This window comes from Salmo salar, chromosome ssa21 (assembly GCF_905237065.1).
Source record: "Salmo salar chromosome ssa21, Ssal_v3.1, whole genome shotgun sequence".
Taxonomy (NCBI): domain Eukaryota; kingdom Metazoa; phylum Chordata; class Actinopteri; order Salmoniformes; family Salmonidae; genus Salmo; species Salmo salar.
Window position 1 is genome coordinate 26,610,188 of NC_059462.1, and position 6,229 is coordinate 26,616,416.

The following is a 6,229-nucleotide window of genomic DNA, read 5'->3' on the forward strand; positions in this document are numbered from 1 at the left end:
ACTGTGATAGACTACATCCAATTTGCTGAGTAGAGTGTTGGAGGCTATTTTGTAAATGACATCGCCGAAGTCAAGGATCGGTAGGATAGTCAGTTTTACGAGGGTATGCTTGGCAGCATGAGTGATGGAGGCTTTGTTGCGAAATAGGAAACCGATTCTAGATTTAACTTTGGGCTGGAGATGCTTAATGTGAGTCTGGAAGGAGAGTTTACAGTCTAGCCAGACACCTAGGTATTTATAGTTGTCTGAGACGCCCTGATCTGTTTCACCTGTCCTTGTGAATGTTTCCACCCCCTTCAGGTGTCGCTTATTTCCCCCAGTGTATTTATCCCTGTGTTTCCTGTCTCTCTGTGCCAGTTCATCTTGTATGTTTCCAAGTCAACCAGCATTTTTTACGTTCTCCTGCTTTTTGCATTCTCCTTTTTCTAGTCCTCCCGGTTTTGACCCTTGCCTGTTTTCTGGACTTTGTACCCGCCTGCCTGACCATTATGCCTGCCTTGACCACGAGCCTGTCTGCCACTCTGTACCTTCTGGACTCTGATCTGGTTTTGACCTTTTTGCCTGTCCACGACCATTCTCTTGCCTACCCCTTTGGATTAATTAACATTATAAGACTTCAACCATCTGCCTCATGTGTCTGCATTTGGGTCTCGCCTTGTGCCTTAATAGTTGTCCACATATTCTAAGTCAGAACCATCCAGAGTAGTGATGCCAGTTACTGCGGGGGGTGCAGAGCTGTTGGCCGGGGTTGGGGTAGCCAGGTGGAAAGCATGGCCAGCCGTGGAGAAAGGCTTATTAAAATTCTCGATTATTGTGGATTTATCAGTGGTGACAGTGTTTCCTAGTCTCAGTGCAGTGTGCAGCTGGGAGGAGGTACTCTTATTCTCCATGGACTGTGTCCCAAAACTTTTTGGAATTAGTGCTGCAGGATGCACATTTCTGTTTGAAAAAGCTAGCCTTTGCTTTCCTAACTGACTGTGTATATTGGTTCCTGACTTCCCTGAAAAGTTGCATATCGCGGGGACTATTCGATGCTTGTGCAGTACGCCACAGGGTGTTTTTGTGCTGGTCAAGGGCAGTCAAGTCTGGAATGAACCAAGGGCTATATCTGTTCTTAGATGAATTTTTTTTTAAAGGGGCATGCTTATTTAAGATGGTGAGAAAAGCACTTTTAAAGAACAACCAGGCATCCTCTACTGACGGGATGAGGTCAATATCCTTCCATGATACCCGGGCCAGGTCGATTAGAAAGGCCTGCTCACAGAAGTGTTTTAGGGAGTGTTTGACAGTGATGAGGAGGGGTCGTTTGACCGCGGACCCATAACGGACTCAGGCAATTAGGCCGTGATCACTGAGATCCTGGTTGAAGACAGCAGAGGTGTATTTAGAGGGCAAGTTGGTCAGGATGATATCTATGAGGGTGCCTATGTTTACGGATTTGAGATTATACCTGGTAGGTTTCTTGATCATTTGTGTGAGATTGAGGGCATCTAGCTTAGATTGTAGGACGGCCGGGGTGTTAAGCATATCCCAATTTAGGTCACCTAGCAGTACGAACTCTGATGATAGATGGGGGGGCAATCAATTCACATATGGGGTCCAGGGCACAGCTGGGAGCTGAGGCGGGTCTATAACAAGCGGCAACAGTGAGGGACTTATTTCTGGAGAGATGGATCTTTAAATGTAGAGGCTTGAACTCTTTGGACATAGACCTGGATAGTATGGCAGAACTCTGCAGGTTATTTCTACAGTAGATTGCAATTCCGCCCCCTTTAACAGTTCTGTCTTGACTGAAATTATGTAATTGGGGATGGAAATTTCCGAATTTTTGGTGGCCTTCCTAAGCCAGGATTCAGACACATCTAGGACATCAGGGTTGGCGGGGTGTGTTTTTAAAGCTTTCACGTCTTCTGTATACCCTTGCAAAAAACAAATGCGGTTTTGAAACTGCAGTAAAAATGCAATAACTGCAGTCGACTGTGGTATTTTGGACTCAGTAATTGCAGAATAACTGCAGTTGAACTGCAATTATACTGAACTGTAACTGCAGTTACACTGCAAAATTGCTGCAGTAAAAAAGCAGTATTTAAAAAAAAATATATATATTTTACCTTTATTTATACAGGTTTTTCTCATTGAGATAACATCTCTTTTCCAAGAGAGACCTGGTCCAATAGCAGCAGGGGGAACAACGTTTCAGACAAAACAACTTAAATACACTAACACAACAATAAACAAAACTATAAACACACATACAGTACAACAATTGCATATTACGTTAAAAACACAAAAGTCTTGACTAAAAACAGCTGTCCTAAAGACAATCTTCTATGATATATACATCGATCAAGTGTTTAAACTCCACCAACAAAACTAGATCTTCAAATTTTAAAATGTTCAGGAGAGAATTCCAGGACCACGGAGCTAAGTAACTAAAACTATTTCTACCATGACCTGTTGTAAATTTTGGTACTGTTAGAAGCAAATGAGAATTGGACCGTAATTGATATTTATTTACCGACCTGATTAAAAAAGAACCGAGATAAAATGGCATTGTACCCAATACGGCCTTATAAATCAGTGTGTAATCCTACGCAAGGTCACGAATGACCAGCCAACAGCGCTGTAGAGATCACAATGATGTGTTAGATGATTTTGATTTGTAATGAACTTGAGGGCTGCATGATACACTGAATCAAGTACTCTCAGGGTAGTGGTTGAGGCCTGCATATACAGTGGGGAGAACAAGTATTTGATACACTGCCGATTTTGCAGGTTTTCCTACTTACAAAGCATGTAGAGGTCTGTAACTTTTATCATAGGTACACTTCAACTGTGAGAGACGGAATCTAAAACAAAAATCCAGAAAATCACATTGTATGATTTTTAAGTAATTCATTTGCATTTTATTGCATGACATAAGTATTTGATCACCTACTAACCAGTAAGAATTCCGGCTCTCACAGACCTGTTAGTTTTTCTTTATTAAGAAGCCCTCCTGTTCTCCACTCATTACCTGTATTAACTGCACCTGTTTGAACTCATTACCTGTATAAAAGACACGTCCACACACTCAATCAAACAGACTCCAACTTCTCCACAATGGCCAAGACCAGAGAGCTGTGTAAGGACATCAGGGATAAAATTGTAGACCTGCACAAGGCTGGGATGGGCTACAGGACAATAGGCAAGCAGCTTGGTGAGAAGGCAACAACTGTTGGCGCAATTATTAGAAAATGGAAGAAGTTCAAGATGACTGTCAATCACCTTCGGTCTGGGGCTCCATGCAAGATCTCACCTCGTGGGGCATCAATGATCATGAGGAAGGTGAGGGATCAGCCCAGAACTACACGGCAGGACCTGGTCAATGACCTGAAGAGAGCTGGGACCACAGTCTCAAAGAAAACCATTAGTAACACACTACGCCGTCATGGATTAAAATCCTGCAGCGCACGCAAGGTCCTCATGCTCAAGCCAGCACATGTCCAGGCCCGTCTGAAGTTTGCCAATGACCATCTGGATGATCCAGAGGAGGAATGGGAGAAGGTCATGTGGTCTGATGAGACAAAAATTTAGATTTTTGGTCTAAACTCCACTCGCCGTGTTTGGAGGAAGAAGAAGAAGGATGAGTACAACCCCAAGAACACCATCCCAACCGTGAAGCATGAAGGTGGAAACATCATTCTTTGGGGATGCTTTTCTGCAAAGGGGACAGGACGACTGCACCGTATTGAGGGGAGGATGGATAGGGCCATGTATCGCGAGATCTTGGCCAACAACCTCCTTCCCTCAGTAAGAGCATTGAAGATGGGTCGTGGCTGGGTCTTCCAGCATGACAACGACCCAAAACACACAGCCAGGGCAACTAAGGAGTGGCTCCAAAAGAAGTATCTCAAGGTCCTGGAGTGGCCTAGCCAGTCTCCAGATCTGAACCCAATAGAAAATCTTTGTAGGGAGCTGAAAGTCCGTATTGCCCAGCAACAGCCCCGAAACCTGAAGGATCTGGAGAAGGTCTGTATGGAGGAGTGGGCCAAAATCCCTGCCGCAGTGTGTGAAACCTGGTCAAGAACTACAGGAAACGTATGATCTCTGTAATTGCAAACAAAGGTTTCTGTACCAAATATTATGTTCTGCTTTTCTGATGTATCAAATACTTATGTCATGCAATAAAATGCAAATGAATTACTTAAAAATCATACAATGTGATTTTCTGGATTTTTGTTTTAGATTCCGTCTCTCACAGTTGAAGTGTACCTATGATTAAAAAAAATTACAGACCTCTACATGCTTTGTAAGTAGGAAAACCTGCAAAATTGGCAGTGTATCAAATACTTGTTCTCCCCACTGTATATAACATCACTAAAAGCGCCAGTAATGTACATCGTAGCCGCTCCTTCCTGGCCTCCAAAGAAAAACAAGCTTTATGCCGGTAATTAAAACCTATTCTCAGCTTGAGCTCCCTTATCAAGTTCTCTACATGCACAGTGAAGCTCAGCTTAACATAAACCCACACACCCTAATATTTGTACACTTTAACTTGCTCAATAGTATGTCCAGCCAATATAGCAATGACATGATTAGTAACATGCCTGGCATTTGAAAATACCATGCATTTTGTTTTACCCAAATTTAGAACCAGCTTTAAATCATACAGATTCTGTTGTATGATGTTAAATGCTCTTTAGGCATTTTCAAAAGCCAAAGATAAACTACTACCACTTGAATAAAGAACAGCATCATCTGCATAAAAATTAACACCCGCTGTTTCAATAAGATCCCTAATACAAAATGAACAACAGTGGGCCCAAAATAGAACCTTGCGGAACACCTGAGCACACCTCTATGGACTCAGATTTACAACCATCCGCCATTACACATTGTGTATGATTTGATAGGTAATTTATAAACCAATCTAGAGCATGACCAGTAAATCCACAACATTTTAACCTTTGCACGAACACAGCATGGTCCACGGTGTCAAATGCCTTCGACAAATCAATAAAGACAGACACACAATGTAACTTCTTATCTAGAGCACAGTGGATGTCATTTAAAACCTTCAATGTTGCTGAAACAGTGCTGTGGCCAGACCTAAAACCTGATTGCATTCCATTTAAGATGTTTTCTTGGAAGTAGGCCTTTAGCTGCCTACTAACTAAGGACTCCAGTACCTTAGACAGTACAAACAATTTGATATGGGTCGATAGTTGTCAAGTAGCGAAGGATCTCCACCTTTCAGGAGAGGCAGTACAAAAGCAGATTTCCATAACTTGGGCATTTCCTTAACATCAAGCGTGAGGTTAAAAATACATGTTAAGGGGGAGCAATAATGTCTGCAGCTAGGTGTAGGAAGCAGGGATCTAGTTCATCAGGGCCAGGGGATTTTTTTCCATCAATTTTTTTCAAGGCTTTACACACTTCTGAAACAGAGAAGGATGAAAAGGAGAACCTGTTGAAGGAGTGCACAGGGGTGTCAGGTAAATTCATAGGGCGCTCAATTATACCTTTGACCTTTTCAAATAAACTGCCTGCATCTAAAAAAATGCTGATTCAAGGCTTTCAGAATGGAGGTTCTCTCAGTTACAATCTGTGTGTCTACCAACAATTGTTTGGGAAGCTGTGTATCTTTTTTGTACTCCAAATCTTTCACTACTTGCTAGAATTTGGGTGGATTATTTAAATTATGTGAAGTAGATTTGCAGTGTACTGCAGTTATATCGCACTCTGACTGCAATCTTTTCCCGTAAGGGTATGATCATAAGCACATGGTTTAGAGGGCTCTTAGATATTAATCTTAATATAGTCTATAGCTAGAATACATTAGAGTAGACCACGTCTGCAGCTTCAAAATGACATAACACATATAGATGGGTTCGCTGACATTACGAAAACGATGCGCAAGCTTCAATGGGGCAGAATTCCGAGTGTTGTTGTCATTCTGGATGGCCAGATAGCTAGCTAGCAACGATGACGAGAAAATGCCATGTGGGGAACCGCAAGTGACTCGTTTAATCTTGTTCTTGATACTAGGGGTGTGCCCAGTACTCAGACAAAACGAGTAAAGTAACGGGATATTTTCTCAATACGATTATGACACAAGTATTCTTTGTAATTATCTGTTAACTGAACAAAATTATTTTCAACTGCCAGCACGCATCTAGCTTTCACTCAAACAGTGTGAAGCACTGTGTGCTCTAAACATCTAGTGGCTAGTTCTTCTGTCTGTAAA